This window comes from Vespa velutina, chromosome 9, assembly GCF_912470025.1.
Source record: "Vespa velutina chromosome 9, iVesVel2.1, whole genome shotgun sequence".
NCBI lineage: Eukaryota > Metazoa > Arthropoda > Insecta > Hymenoptera > Vespidae > Vespa > Vespa velutina.
Genome location: NC_062196.1, coordinates 6,232,410 through 6,249,909, shown reverse-complemented (window position 1 = coordinate 6,249,909; position 17,500 = coordinate 6,232,410). Strand labels below are relative to the sequence as shown.

The 17,500-nt window shown below is 30.7% G+C and overlaps 1 long non-coding RNA gene across 1 annotated transcript in view; it reads right to left on the bottom strand.

Annotated features, from left to right (window-relative positions):
* Positions 1-4,711: 4,711 nt before the first annotated feature.
* Positions 4,712-17,500, bottom strand: part of LOC124951577 — a 127,586-nt gene continuing 114,797 nt past the window's right edge. Inside the window, exon 4 of the long non-coding RNA XR_007101648.1 lies at positions 4,712-5,079. This is a non-coding gene — a long non-coding RNA (uncharacterized LOC124951577). The remainder of the gene's footprint in view (positions 5,080-17,500) is intronic.

The window sequence follows — 17,500 nt, the reverse complement described above, 5'->3', positions numbered from 1 at the left end:
CGTACATACATGCTACTATCCGTAGCAAAAATCAGCTTTCCGTATGACGTCATCGGCGGAGGAGAGTCGACTGGCGCCGCGGTCGATTTTTCAATCCAAAGGAACGTAATTCTCCATATATCCTTGAAACTAATTACGAAACGTAAAGAGAGTAAAGTACTACTATGTATGTATGAATGTATGTAAGTAAGTAAAATAGTTGATATTGTGAAAAAGAAAAAAAAAAGAAAAAGAAAAGAGAAACTTAAAACGTCATATTTAAGAATCGAGAGCAACAACAACAACAACAACAACAACTATTATTATTATTATTGCTATTATATTATCTACGAATGACTCATTATATCAATTCGAATATCATCTATTTATATATGTAAGACGCCATATTGAAAAATAAATAACCCAATCATAACACTTCCTATTGTAAAATATAATTTTTATAAAAGTAACTACTAGTATATCGATCCAATGAAAATATTTAATCGTAACAATGAAATATTGAAAAACATGTATTACAAATGCAATTGATTAAATAAAACTCATATATATATATATATATATATATATATATACATACATACATACATACATACATACATACATACACACGTACAAACATACGTACGTACGTACATAATAACAAATTTACATACATAAGTATATACATGTATACGTATACGTATGTAAAGTAAATATATGCGAATAAAATGAATTGTAAATGGGACAAACGTTTAAAGTTAAGAATGATTTAATTGTAATACATTATTTATGGACGTTAAAATATGTCAACATTCTATGAGTTATGTTTTCGCCATAGTTTCGGAAAGGAACTGGAAGAATCACTTCGCAAATAGAAGGATTATTCGAACAAATGACGCGCCTCCGCGACGATAGGAGAGCGTAAACGGTAAACCCGACGATAAACTCGACCGCGAAAGCGGCGTAAAGGGGGAGAAGCGAGAACACGGTTTTCTTTTGCTTTTGGCTCTGTATATACATACGTACGTGCGTACGTACGCGTCGTGTGTATGACGAAAGGGAACGAGAGAGAAAGAGAGAGAGAGAGAAAGAGAGAGAGAGAGAGAGAGAGAGAGAGAGAGAGAGTGATTGAGAGTGGACTGAAGTGGGGGATGGGGGGAGGGGAAGATGCGCGTCGATGATAATGGTAGTAGTGGGTAGTTGTGAGTAGCGCAGGCGGCTACGGTAGGAGGCGGAAGGAGGGGAGTACTAGTGGGGTGGGGGGAACGCCACGCGACGCTCTCGCTCGGCCGAAGACGGCGGCGGTCGTGACGGCGGTCGCGACGGGCTGAGTAGTGGGGAGAGCGGGGGGAGTGGGGAGGACGACGACGACGAGGACAAATGACGCGCGCGAGCCGTCAGGGCCGTACACGAGATGGGGCACGCGACACGCGTCGCGTACCACGAGGTGGAGTCGCGCGATCTTACATACATACGTCGCCGACGAAACAGCTGTTGCGTCGCTTGTTGTGTATGTGCGCGCGCGCGCGCAAGCGCTCGCTCGTTCGCTCACTCGCGTGCGTACGTGTGTGACGATATTACTCTTCGCTCTGTTCCCATCATTTCTTATATATACCAATTATTTTTACTGTTACTTTTATTATTAGAACGATGTAACATTAAAAATCTTTTCCTTTCTGCTCTTGATTTTTCTCGATCTTTTTTTTTTTTTTTTTTTTTTTTTTTTACTTAGTTACACTCTTTCAATTTATCTTTTATTTACGCGTATGTCTTGAGTTACTGTATAACTTTAAGAACGAACGATGGCTATGGCTGATTGAATGTCATTCAGTTAATTACACGTGTGTATATATAACATTTTATTATTAAGAATGTAATCCAACGAATGAGAAGAATAAGATTACGACGGTATGTTTTTACGTATCACGACAAATCATGAAAAAGATCACGCTCAATAGTAAAAAAGAAAAAGAAAACACACACGAGACGCATATATGTAAAACAGGCATAATGTGTAACACATATAATGATCTTATCCGAAAGAGACTACATTCGTTAAATAGAGATAGAAATAGAGATAGAGATAAAAAAAAGAAAGATCTGTTAAGCAGCGTTCGTGTGAACGAATCTTTTGTTCACTTCTTCGCTCGTGCCTACGTCGATGACGTTCACGTGAAAGAACTCTTGGTAAAGACAGAAAGAAAGAGAGAGACAGACAGATAGAAATAAAAGATAATGAAAAGAGAAAGAGAAAGAGAAAGAGAAAGAAACAGAGAGATAATGAAAAGGAAAAGAGAAATAGAATGAGGAACGTGAAGTTTCTTATATTTTCAGGACTGATAATTTTTTCGGATTTAATGACGGCTAAGGTTAATTTACAAAATTTTTTTTTTTTTTTTTATTTTATTTTTTTTTTTTTTTTTTGAAGAAAGAAGAAAAAAGTGTCAATGCGAGATATCATTAGAAACAGCAGATCATCCTCTGGTATATTTCCAATAGTCGAGAGTAAAATACTCTTTCCTCATCCTCCTTCACTCATACTCGTCCTTCTCATCCTCCTCCTTTATCAACCAACTTAACTCGGGAGAACGTTGGAGATGGCCGAAAAACTGGTTTTTACTAGTCCGCGCCCGTCTCACTTCTTTGTTCGTTTCGCGACGAGACTTCGTTCCAGCTTACAAAGGCAAGAACATCGGCTTGCTTTTAAATTTTCGAGACGTATTTGTGAGACACATCGAAATCCAATATGGCGCCGGTCAATGATACGGAACGCATAGTCTATGCATAATTTATTACAATGTATATATATATATATATATATATATTTATGTGACGAATGGTAATAAGTTGCGACAATTGAATATTATTGATTTTATTAGAATTTATCGTTTTTATTAGATTTTTATTGAAGAGAAGAAACAAGAAAAACAAAAAGAAAAAAAAAGTAAAGAAAACAAGAACAATATAATATAAGGAAAAATGAATTGATACACATACCGTCTTATAGAGATTATAAATTGTATTTACTTTTTCTAATCATATCTTTGATCAATCTGACACGATTACTGGACTCTACAATAATTAACGGATTAGAAAGAATTTATTAATAGTCTATTTGTGCGTAGTTACTAGCGATCCTTTTTAATGTCTACGATATAATTCGATTAATATATATATATATATATATATATATATATATGTATATATTAATTCGTTCTTGCTTTAAGACAAAATTCTGTCTAAATAAAATATAGATAAGTATTTTTTTAACAGGGTATTTTGAAAGAGACCACATCGCGATAATAAAATATTTGTGAATATATATAGTATCTGTTTGTACGTCAGCCTGCCTGTGGTGTATAATTGCGGTATGCTAGTTGGATTTGTGTCTATATATAATATGTGTGTGTGTATGGTGTGTTGTGTGTGTCTCATGATAGAAGAAGAGAAAAGAGAAAGAAAATCTTTTGGTTTACCGCGGAAAAAAAAGGAATCATAGGAGACGCGTAACTCTCCATTTAGCGTTGCTCGTCGGTTATCCAGTTTGTGTGTCTGTTTGTGTGTGAATGTATATATATATATATATATATATATATATATATATATAATATATATATAAAAAGCAAGGTATATATAATAGAGAAGAGCAAAAGTAGACAGAGAGAGAGAGAGAGAAAAAAAAAGAAACCACCTTTGGCCGGTAAACTGAACAAACGACAGAGAAAAAGTGTATATGTGTATGTGTATGTGTATGTGTATGTGTATGTGTATGTGTACGTATGTATGTGTGAGGAAGGAAGAGAGAAAGAGAGATTATCCATTCGAGAAGAAGAGAAAAATAGATAAAGAAGGTTAAAGAAAGAAAGAAAGAGAAGATTATAAAAGAGAGGAGAGAAGGAAGAAAATAAAAAAATAACAAGATAAAATGAAAGAGAGAGAGAGAGAGAGAGAGAGAGAGAGAGAGAGAGAGAGAGAGAGAGAGAGAGAGAGGATTGGCTGGTTCACATTGGGTGTTCACTCTACATTAACGCTCGTGGATTGTGGCGCCCGAGGTTTCCAAGTCACAAAGTTATACGTATATATATATATGTGTATATGTGAGTGCATATGTGTTGGGTGGTGAAACGAGAGAGAGAGAGAGAGAGAGAGAGAGAGAGAGAGAGAGAGAGAGAGAGAAGGATAGAGAGAAAGAAATGATATGTGGGTGGTAGTAAGAGGGATGAAGGAGGGTGAGTTGGCGTTACTTGGAACGATGTAAAGAGAAAGAGAAAGAGAGGGAGAGGGAGAGAGAAAGAGAGAAAGAGAGAGAGAGAGAGAGAGAGAGAGAGAGAAACAGGTAGAGTGGGAAATAGAAAGAGATAGAACGAGGTCGAAGAAGCAGGTGGTGGGGGTGGGAGGTTAGTGGGTGGTACAGGAGTAGTACGGAATGATAGTAGAGAAATCAGTCGCGGTTCGAATACCGCACGTGTATGTATGACGAATGACTTTTGTCGTTTGTTTGTTTTTGTTTTTTTTTTTTTTTTGTTTATTTGCTCGTATTCATTCGTTCGTTCGTTCGTTCGTACGTTCGTTCGTTCGTTTTTTTTTTTTTTTCTTTTTTAATAATTTCTTTTGCCACCCTCCCCATTTGCTTTTTTATTACTTTTCTTACACTTTTTCCTCTTTTTGTTTTTTTCTTCTTTTATTCTTTTTATCATTTTCGTATTATGCACGTAATTATTATCGATTGATATGCAATAAAGAGCATATGCAAGAGAAAAGAAAATTGATCAAAATGAAAGAATGAAAGAAAGGAAGAAGAAAGGGAGAATACAAAGGATCCCAACATATGTATATCGTAATCTCGAACGAAGAGATTCGCGTCGAAATCCTGATCTTTTTTGGCTTCCTTTTTCTATTTCTTCTTCTTCTTCTTCTTCTTCTTCTTCTTCGTCTTTTTCGTCTTTTTCTTCTTCTTCTTCTTCTTCTGCTTTTTTTCTCTTTTTGGCACGGCCAAGGGCGAAAGAGTATCTCGACCTTCCTTTCGTGTCGCTGAGCTCTCGGCACGAGGGTTGAAGGCCTTGGAGTGGGGAGAAGCTTACCCCGAGATAAGAGAAGAACCTATGTAAACACGAGATAGGAAGATAGATAGAGAGAGAGAGAGAGAGAGAGAGAGAGAAAAAGAGAAAGTAGTTGTTGAAAGAGAAAGGAGGTCGTAGCGACCAAAATAGATAATAATCTTTTTAATCGAACCAATACTCTTGATCCTCGTACGAACTTCTTGTTTTCTTTTTTTTTTGGCTTTTCTATTTTCTTCTTTTTCAGAGGGAGGAAGGGAGGGAGGGAAGCTGGAATTTTTTATGTTCCTTTCTTCTTTCTCTCGTTTTTCAATCCCGATCATTGCATCGATCCCCTCATCCTTCATATTCTTTTTCTTCTTCTTCTTCTTCTTCTTCTTTTATCTCTAATCATCCTCCTTCTTCCATTTTTTTCTTTTTCAATGTAAATGTTTTTTTTTTTTTTTTTTTTTTTTTTTTTTAGAAGAAAATCTCGTTAATAGGTATTAAAATTTAAAGAACAGCTGGAGCAGTCAGTAAAGAGAGCTACATATATATATATATAATACATACGTATAATATGTATACATACATACATACATACATACAATATGTACATGCATACATATGTATAAGTAAAAAGAAAAAAAAAAAATAGGATAGGCAGAAGAAGAAAAAAAATGAAATAAAGAAGTGCGACAGGATATGCTCGAGTTCGAACAACAGGGCCAATCAAGCACAGAAGTCTGCACGGAGTCTCGCTTCAGGTTAAACGAAAAAGAGACGTACCTCTTTGCCACCTGCTCGAGGATGATCGCACGGCCTTCGCCGCCATATTATTATTTGTTGCTTTCTTTCTTTCTTTCGTTTATTATTATTATTTTTTTTATTCTTTTCTTTATTTCTTCCTCCTCTTTTTCATTTTCCTCCTCTTCCTCCTCTTTCCCCACTCCCTCCCCCCTCCTCTTTCCCCATTTTCTTCTCTTCCTTTCGTTCTTTTATTTCCTTTTAGCGAAAGCGTCAAAAATCGCGCGAGAAGCTCGAAAAATGCACGAGCTAGCTTCAATTAGTCCAAAGAAACTCAAGACCAATGACAGCATCAACAGCTGCTACTGCTGTTACTGTTGTTGTTACTGCTGTTGCTGGCTGCTGTTGCTGCTACTGCTGCTGCTACTGCTGCTGGTTTCTGCTAGTTGCTGTTGGTTACTACTTTCGGATCGAATCTCGGACAAAGACTATTACTCTCTCGTTTCTTGTCGTCACTTTTCTCTTGTCTAACTTTTGCTTACTCCGCTTATTCTCAGCTATGAACGGACACATCTGCGATCATGCCAATTTGTGAATTACCGTATTCTAATTGAAAACTTAAAGATCAAATGATCTTTGGTTTATCTCTGGTTGATCTTTAAAAATTCTTTATCAATCTTTATATATCGATATAATCGATATAATGTACAATATATTCATAAAATGTATATATTGATCCTTTTTTTCTTTTTAGATTTACATGTATATATGTATGTATATATATATATATATATTTTTTTTTTTTATATATCGTAAATCTACTATAGGAACATTCTTCTTTATTATTTAGGTAGCTTTAAAAATCAATTAATCTTTTCTTCGAGATTACTTTAAAGTGAATCCTTTTTGATATTTTTTTTTTTTTTCTTTCATCTTTTTTTCCAGATCGTAAAAACCATTCAGTTCAGCTTGTAAAAGTTACAAGCTTAACTAGAAATCTAAAAGATCTCGAAAAAAAATGTAGATCGATAGATCTTTGATATCATCTACGAGATATCATCTACCCCCCCCCCCCCCCCAAATTGGCCCCGCTTTATTTTTTTTTTTTTTTTTAATTTCCTTTTTAAAGATGAATCAACGAATGATAATATCATTAATTTCATATCAATATAGATAGATATATACGTATTGGCAAATCGTATTGCTTTGATGAATCTTATAAAATGATAAATAAATTGAAGAAGACAATGTTACGTCGTTAAGTTATGTCCGTAATTTTGTAAAGAAAAAAAAGTTATTTTCGTTAGAACGATCGATCGTACGATTGATTCATCTTTATGAATTTTATCATCATTATAAATCGTTAGGTTGTTAATGATACCTAAAAAAGAAAAAAAAAAAAAAAAAAAAAAAAAAAAAAAAAAAAAAGAGAGAAAAAAAAAGAAAAAAAAAGAAAAAGAAAAAGAAACATTTTTATCTCCTTCTTTTTATCCGATCTTTATGATTTTCATTTATGAAAGCACTTGTAGCGCAGAAACGCGACAGTGGAGGCCGGTGGCCACATTGCGCGTGCGCTCCCGAGAACACACGATTCACACCTGTCAGTCGAGCACGAACGAGCATAAATGTTGACCGTTCAGAAGAATGGCGATATCATATTCGATATTACCTCTACTGCTTCACCTGGCAGTAATACATTTTCCAGGGCCGTAACAAGATTCGCTATAGTATTTAGTTAAATGAAAAATTTTTCTTAATAATAATTACAATTATTCTCAATTGATAAAAAATAATTCGATCTCGAGTAATTGAGAAAATTACAAAGGATAATACATTAATAATAATAATAATAATAATTATTATTATTATTATTATGGTATAATTATATATTTATGTACTATGTATAATGTTATATAATTATATTATAATTGATATAATAAAAATTAATTATTAATATATATATATATATATATGTATATGTATACAAAGAAGTAATTAAATAATCGTTTAAAAGTATGATATAATTATTATTATTATTATTATTATTATTATTATTATTATAATAACAACAATAAATAATAACATATTAGCTTATCAAATTATTATTCGCTACTGTAACAAATGCAAATTTAAAATCACTTCGTTTCAATTAATTTATTAAAGGTAATTAATTGTACGTATGACGATTAGAGGAGAAATCAGTCCTAAAAAAAAAAAAGAAAAAAAAAAAAAAAGAAAGAAAGAAAAATCAGAAACAAAAATAAAAACAAACAAATTATTATACATACGGACGTATCTAACGCTCATTAAAACGATCATGGATACGATTTTATTAAATCAATTATTATAAATCGATTACGTGTTTGATGACGTGGTAGTAAAAACCGACGTGATTTTAAACTGGAATATTATCTAGGATCGATAGATAAGGAAGTATACGATACGATTACATATTCAACGAGTTTCAGACTTACTCTTTCCCGATGTCTCGAATAAGAAGAGTGGGGGAGTTATAATCGATAGATGGTCTAGTGTATGTAGGCTACTATCGCCAAAGAAAAATATGTACTTACATACATACATACATATATATATATATATATATATATATATATATTAAACATAGATACATATACATATATATATATGTTTATATATATATATATATATATATATATATATATACACGGTGCCTTGTACGTTCCTAGCGACTGTGCTGCTTGCTATCAACGAGCAACTTGTTAGTTTCATCGTTCTTTTCCGGCCTTGCCTGCCTTAACCCTCGAACGTAAAACGAAACTGGGTCATGACGGAATTCCTCCTCCTCCTCCTCCTCCTCCTTCTCCTCCTCCTCCTCCTCCTCTTCCTCCTCCTCTTCCTCCTCCTCTTACTCCTCCTCTTCCTTCTCCTCCTTTTCCTACTCTATTCATTATATCGTTGTGTTCGACCATAAGAAAAAGTACAATATTTTACAAACTTATATATTCTAATCACTAAGTAACTATTTTACGATAAGATCCTAATCATTTCGTTCGTTTTTCTTCTTTCTTACCTTTTTGTTTCTCTTTTCTTTTTTCTTTTCTTCTTTTGCTTCTTCTTTCTTCCTTTTTTTCTCTTCGTTTTGTATCTTTTTCATTTATTTATTCTTTTGTTGTTTTTTTTTTTTTTTTTATTTCTTTCTATACGCAATTAACATATTAGGAAATGATTTTGTTCTAATCGATTTTTCTACTTCCATTTCTTTCTTTTCTTTTTTTTTTTTTTTTTTCTTTTTTTTTTCTTTATGCACGACCTACGTTCGTCTTTATACGTATTTGCCGATACGTACGCATAATTAGAATAATTCGTATTATTTAAAATAAGTAAAAAGATTTTATGGAATAATTTTCGATAAGGTCCCAATCATTTCTTTTCTATCTTTCTCTCTATACGTAATTCATAAATTATGATATAATTCTTTCGTTAATGTCATCATATTTTCTTTTCTCTTTTGCATGACTAGACGAAGTTCTTAATACATCTACATATTTTATTCCGCCCTCTTTTTTTCTTTTTTCTATTTCTTTTCTTTTCATTTTTCATTTTTCCTCTCTTTTCATTTTCTCCTCTTTATATAATAAAACGTCTATCGTCATATTGTTGCCCTAATCGCAATGAATAAAATTATAATAATAATAATAATAATAATAATAATAATGATAAAGAAAAGAAAAATGAAATAAAATGTAATAAAATAAAATTAAAAAAAAAAAAAAAAAAAATATAACACAGCAAAATAATATACACGATTGTGTATAGTTATGTTTTAAAAGAAACCGATAATACATATCGCGTTTCTATCGAAAGAAATATTTCGAATTAAAAACTAAAAGAAATTGTAAGAAACGCGTCAGATTTTTCACTTATGTATATATGTATCTACGTTCACATATATAAAAATATATACATATATATATATATATATATATATATATATATATATAACCCATCGCGTTAGCTTCGAACGAACGATTTCAATCTTCGTTAGAACGAATTTTCCCTTAATTATACATGCTCACGTACACACCCACACACACACACACACACATATATACATACATATGTAGATACATATATGCATACGTGTTACTTGGTGAAAGATACATATTTGCTACATACAACGCGAGGTTAACACGACAGTCGTAAAACTCTCTTCCTCTCCTCCCTTCTTTCTCACTTTCTCTCTCTCTCTCTCTCTCTCTCCCTTTTCCTCTCTCTTTATGGAAATAAGACTTCTATTCGTGAAAATCCCTGGTAAAAGTAACTAATACTATTAGATTCTTCGATAACTTTCTAATGTGTAATTTCCCTAAACGATTTTATGTTTATCTAACGTTTCATAACATTTCCATTAGCTTTCATTTTTTAGTTATTATCTTCTTACAACACACATATTTTTATCATAAAGAATTTATCATTTAAATATATATTTAAATATATATATATATAAAATATATATATATATATATGTAAAGATATATACAAAGAATAAAATCATTTTGTTGTTTATACAAACATTGAATTAATTATAGGAATTAATTTATTAATATTTTAACATCGACATATTCGCATATACATATATATATATATATATTTAAATATTTTATTCCAATGATTACGAGAATTCGTAAATTTTCTAAATAAATCAAAACGAAAAGTCGCATAATCGTAGCGATTAAAAATTATAACTAAGGGTAATAACATAAGTCAATAAATATTATATAATTTACTTACAATTAGATAAATTAATAAATTAATTAGATATTATAATTAGCATAATTCATTTTTTTGTTCCACAATGACATTTGAAGAGTCGTAATAATAATAATAATAATAATAATAATAATAATAAAACGAATTAAAAATCAGTCAGAGGGGACGGTATATAATCATTTAGTGAATCATTGTGCGCATGGATATAACGGATGTAAGTATTATATGCAAGTTTGTGTGTATGTGTATGTGTGTGTATTTGTTTGTGTGTGCGATGTTGGCGAGAACCTAACGGAGTCCCGTGACTCGTTTCTCTGCTATCCGCCATGGGCATCAGCTCTACCTTCCTTCCAAGTCGTGTTCAACAAACTAGTATAGAGTTCCTCCGCTTTTCTTTATCGAGAATAAACGAAAGAGACTTGGAACTTTGAAAAGGTGCTCCTGTCTCTCTCTCTCTATCTCTCTCTCTCTCTTTCTTTTTTTTTTTTTTTTCTTTCTCTAGCACATAGACGAAAAGGGGAATCTAAGTACTTACTTACTTATATATGCATTTGTTATACGGGATGGGTCGAAAAAGGTGGATTCAAAAAAAGAAGAAAGAAAAAGAAAAAAAAGAAAAAAAAAGAAAAACAAAATTCAATTTCAAATCATATTTCGAGAATTTTTGTAGGACTGATCTTCCATCCTTCTCCTTTTCTCCTTTATCTATCTCTTCTATTTTTCATTTTTCTTTTCTTTTCTATTCTTTTTTTTTTTTTCTTTTTTTTTTTTAGTTCACACAGTAAAGTTACGCAATCCCTTGTGAGAACACTTTTTCTAGGGAAAAAAGAAAAGAAAAGAAAAGAAAAGAAAAGAAACGAAATGAAAGAGAAGAGAGGACAGAAATTAATCCAAAGGGTCATGGAAAGGTGTAATCGATTTTTAAAATTATCCGGTAGAAACTTTTGGTTCACCCTGTACGTATGCGTATACGTGTTTGCATCTAACCGTATAACTATACATATATATATGTATTATATGTATCTCTGCACTTTCACGATGCAAGCTTTGCGAATGCATATTACATATGCATGTGTAGTACCTAGGTCGCAGGGTGTAGTATACCTGCAGAATCTACTTTAACCTGCCTAGCCTGCTGCTCGCCAGCTTTAAGACTCGCAAGGTGGAAAGGTGAATGCGCGTTAAAAGCATACTACTTGTTGGTTATGGCAAAGAAGAGTCGCACGCACCATTGAACTCTACAACTGTTTCATTCTTTCGAACGTTTACATTCCTTATTTCCTTCTTTTCTTTCTTCCTTCCTTCTTCTCTCTTCTTCTTCTTCTTCTTCTTCTTCTTCTTCTTATTTCGCTTCTTTTTTTTTTTTCTTCTATATGCATATATATATATTTTTTTTACTTTGTTTATTTGTCATACGATAATTTTATACATATATACATTTTTTTTCGTTGTTGTTATTATTATATACACTTTAATGTGATATTGATTTCTTTTCTCTGATTCTTTTTTTCTTTGGTATTTTTTTTTCTTTCTTTTTTTTTTTCTTTTTTTTTTTTTTTTATTTTTTTGTTCCTTCCCCTTCAATTGATACATCAAGTGTCATGGAAATGTATACAAAAGTTTTCATTCGATAAATCCGATAATATCATATAGATGATACATCAAAATATAATATTAAAAATACAAGATATATTAAAATACTATATATATATATATATATATATATATATATATATATATATCATTATATATACACACACATACATATTACAAAGAGAAAAAAAAAATGAAAGAAAGTTGTATCGCAAAATAATATCGTATCGTATCTTCTATTGTTATTTAAAAATGAAACCTCGCGATGTGTGTGTGTTGTGTACATACACACATACATACATACATATATATATATATATATATATATATATATATATATATTATATATATTTAGGAAGAGACAACAAAGGTTGTCGGAGAAAATAATCTACACGATCTTTTTTTTTCCCGTTATGACACAGAATAAACGAGTCAGTTCGGTTATTTTACGGAAAAAGAAAAAAAAAAAAAAAAAAAAAAAAAGGAAAAATAAGAAAAAAGAAAAAAAAACTCGTTAAGCTTTTTCTTAAGTATAATTCTTTTCTTCTTTTCTCGTCAAAGTTCATAAAGTTAATAAAATACACGATTATAATAAATAAATATAATGGATGCAATAGATGATATCAAATACATAATCTATTTCATAAAATATTTAATAATACGAATCGTAGATGCTATTGAACGAATTTACGTTGATATGTTATGCGCAGTTAATACGACGATCATTTGAATTATCGAATAAATATATAATATTTCTAATCATTAAACAATATGTAGATATATTGAATCTTTATATTTATCGTATATATTGTTATTTTAATAAGTTATAATATTAATAAGTAATAATTAATTATTTAATTGTTTTTATGATCGATCGACAAAGATTAAAAATTCTTACTTACAACATATTTCATGGTATCATATTGTAAATCATATTGTAAATCATATTGTAAATCACATTAAAATGACAATTATTAGTATTTAGATATAATGTTTAAATCGTAGCGAGCGAAATTTTCGAAGACAAATTTCATTCGAAATAAATCGACGACTTTTTTCTTTTTTTTTTTTTTTTTTCTTTTTCTTTTTCTTTTTCTTTTTATACTTAGCACGAATTCCAAGATTTCTTTTAACGATTTGTACGTGTGCGTGTGTTCTTTATTTTTTGTTTGTTTATGTGATCGGAGACGTTCGCGTTTTGTCAGGTGATTAATCCAAATAAACGAACTAAAAACGAACGTGTGGCCTCGTAAAACGACAGTATGTTTACTTTTATGAAAAGTTCAGCCATTCATGTTCATGATTAATTTTATCACAATTGACAATGAGAAAGGATTTAGAATGTTCGAAAAAAAAAAAAGGATCTCTGATTATCTTTTAAGAATATTCAATCGTCCTGATAATTATGATTTTTATTCGATTTTATATTCGATTTTATATTCGAATTTATATTCGATTGATTTCGAGAAAGAACTTTTTTTTCTCTATACCTAAACACGTTCGTAGGAACATTTAGAAAAGAAGGGGGCGACAGAAAAATTTGTTTTGTAACTACAGGGTGTTCTTTCTTTTTTTCTTTCTTTTTCTGTATCTTTCTTTTTCTTTTTTTCTTTTTTTTTTGTTTTAAACATTCATCAGTTCACCGGTAACAATTTTACAACTTCATTTTTTTGCAAGATCGACTTATTTTCCCTCGATAATATCTTTTTTTTTTTTTTTTTTCCCCACAAATATCATAATAAATAAGACACGTTTATGAGGTTAATAAATTTAAAAAAAAAAGAAAAAGAGGAAAGAAAAAGATACGCTTTAATTTTTTACGAAAATTTCATTTGCAAATAAAAACTTGCATTTATATATAGGATATTTCAAAATTACTTATAAGCTTTATTACTAACAATTTTACAATCGGTTTTGTTAAATTATATTTTTCTTTCTTTCCTTTTTTTGTTCCTTTTTCCTTTTTAAATAACTTTCCCCCACTATTATCAAAGTAAATTTACATATATCTGTATTCGCATATAACATTTGTATAGCTTTAAAATATTCCTCTTCTTAAAATAATCCCTTTCGAAAACGAGATAAAAATGAAACTTCGTATGTATGTACATGTAGTACATTTTCAAAATTATGAATCAATTTATTACGAGACAAGTGATATATATATATATAAGAACGATTTTTTTTTTTTTAATAATTTCTTTTTCTCTCTCTCTCTCTCTCTCTCTCTCTCTCTCTTTCTCTCTTTCTCTTTCTCTTTCTAAAATTACCGATACAAAAATACATTAGCTCAATTTCGTTGTCCACTGGATAGATAGATCAGAAAAATTACGATTATTATCGTATATATTCGTAATATTTAAACGTAAATATTTCGAGATATAAGAAGATTTTATCTTAATTAGTTCTGATCTACTAAAAGTGAAGAAAAAAGAAGAAAAGAAGAAAGAAAAAAAAAAGAAGAGAAGAGAAGAGAAGAGAAGAGAAGAGAAGAGAAAAGAAGGTAACGCCGTAAAGAATTTATATATAGAAAGAATTTATTTCATTTTAACCATGAAGAACATTGGGTCATCTGATAGGTATTGAAAGATAGGCATTGACCTAATTGCCAAATCAGGGTTTGCGTTTCGGCAAATTCTCGAGGTTTTCCATGGACCTTTAAAAGTTCGTTCACTTTAACCTTACATTACCTATTTGCGTTTTGAAATTTACGAAACAAAGAAAGAGAGAGAGAGAGAGAGAGAGAGAGAGTGTGTGTGTGTGTGTGTAATCGTATATATAGCAAGCATACGTAAATACATATTATATCATATTTACATAATATAAATAAGTAAGTACGTGTAAAAGTCTATCATTCCGTCCTATTCCCCTCTTTCTATATGTAAGTGTATGTGTATGTGCGTACGTGTGTGCGCGTTCGTGTGTGTGTGTTTGTATTTGAACGATTCTATTGTGACACACATTGCGTCATTTTAACACTTTGGCCTTGGAGTTCGTTTCAAGTGAAGGAATTAGAAGACTGAATTCTATTTAACTGATATCGTTAATATCAGGAACTATTAAGACGATTCATCAGGTTTCCTTTATTTACATATGTATTAATGTATAAGAAATTATAGAAAATTAATCGGATTAATTAATTACAATCGAAATGATTAATTCCACAATATATTTATTGTTAGTTAAAAAGAACAAAGAAAATAATAATAATAATAATAATAATAATAATAATAATAATAATAATAATAATAATAATAATAATAAAGAGAATTATAATCAGATTTTATTCAATGAAGATTAATTGGTGGCTATTTCTCTTTCTTTCTCTCTTTCTTTCTCTTTCTCTCTCTCTCTCTCTCTCTCTCTCTCTCTCTTTTTTATTTTATTGCTCTTAACAAAATTATTAATTATTCAATTGTTATTTAATTTATAATCCACAAATAATCAATGTAATATAATCAATAAATACTATGTACAGTAATATTCATAGATTGATATATTCAGTGATTTACCTGAATCTAAGAGAACTATATATATATATATACATAGCGCACACATATATTTATATGTATGTATATATATATATATATATATATATATATATATATAGTAACATTCTCGGTGACTATCGTTTGTATTATTTCTAATGAATTTTCAGGATACCGAGAGGGATGAGTTTCAAAAGGTATCGGAGTTCACGTAAAAGCGATACTCTGTAGTTCAGCGAAAGGCGTTTTGATGAAAAACTCCAAACGTGGTCCGGGATACACACAAACCAACGAGAGAAAGACAGAGAGAGAGAGAGAGAGAGAGAGAGAGAGAGAGAGAGAGAGAGAGAGAGAGAGAAATAGAAAGGGATAGAGATAGAAATAGAAATAGAGAGGGAGAGAGGGAGACAGAGATAGAAATAGAAGAGATAGAGATAGAAATATATATATATATATATAGAGAGAGAGAGAGAGAGAAAGAGAGAGATATGGAAATAGTGGAATTGCTGGGGCAGAGGGGGGAAACTGGTTCACCTGAATGTGGGAGGACAATTCATGGCGAACTTTAAAAAATTTCGTAGCTGCTATCCATTTATCTATAAAAGTACATCTGCATTTGAAGAAACTAGTAATAGTTTCGTATTAAATATCGCGACCCGTTCAACGCAACTATGAATTAAAATTCTCTATTTCTATCTCTCTATCTTTATTTATATCTTTCTCTATCTCTATCTCTTTCTCTCTCTCTCTCTCTCTCTCTCTCATGCATACACACTAGAGAGACACATAACATATATATATATATATATATATACATATATATGTATAGTTACGGAATGTCTATTATTTTAATACCTTTGGAATCACGGCGAGTAATGCAAAAAAATATATATATATATATATATATATATATATATATATATATATATATATATATATATATACATACATATGCATGTCTATCCTGCAAATCTAATGATAACGGGATGGATACGTCGGATAAAGAGAGAAGAAAAGAGAAGAGAAGAGAAGAGAAGAGAAGAGAAGAGAAGAGAAGAGAAGAGAAGAGAATAGAAGAGATCGGATGATGGGTCGGTGCGGGGCGGAAGGGAGTTTGGAGGAAAAATGAGAAACAAGAACGAAGGACGTTCGTTCGATATTTCTCTTTTCCTTTTTTTATTTTTTTATTTTTTTATTTTTATTTTTCATTTTTCTTTCTTACTTTTCTTTTCCTCTTATAAAGAATACGTGTCACGAAAGTAATGAAAGAAAGAAAAAAAAAAAAAAAAAAAAAAAAAAAAAAAAAAAAAAAAAAAAAGAAAAAAACAAAATAAAAGAGAAAAAAAGAAAAACAAAAAAAAAAGAAAAGAAACAACAAAAGGTGAAAGAGATTTCCAAAGAGAAAATACATAAAAACGAAAGAGAAGAAGAGAAGAAAAAAAAGAAAATGCACAAAAGCAAAGTGAAAAAGAATATTAAGATGAATTAAATAATGCGACGATAAAATCAAATATTATAATGTATTAGTTATTAAACAATCGAAAACGATTACATGATACAGATATTTTCTATAGCTTTCTAAGAAATAGAAATTGTAATTTCAGTATTCTGTATCTCTCTCTCTCTCTCTCTCTCTCTCTCTCTCTATCTATCTATCCATCTCTATCTCTTTCTTTCTCTCTTTCCTTTTTTCTCCAATCCAGATTTAAAGTAGGATTTAGCATAAACGATATTTCCGTCCACGCGGAAATTCAAAGTCGAGAGGAGAAAACGTGGGCCGCGTTTTGTACGAACGTCGAAACGAAACGTGAGACTATCTTCCCCTACCATTATCACGGGAATCACTACTATTTACTATTACTAGTACTACTACTATCGCTAATCCACACTATCACCATTCCATCC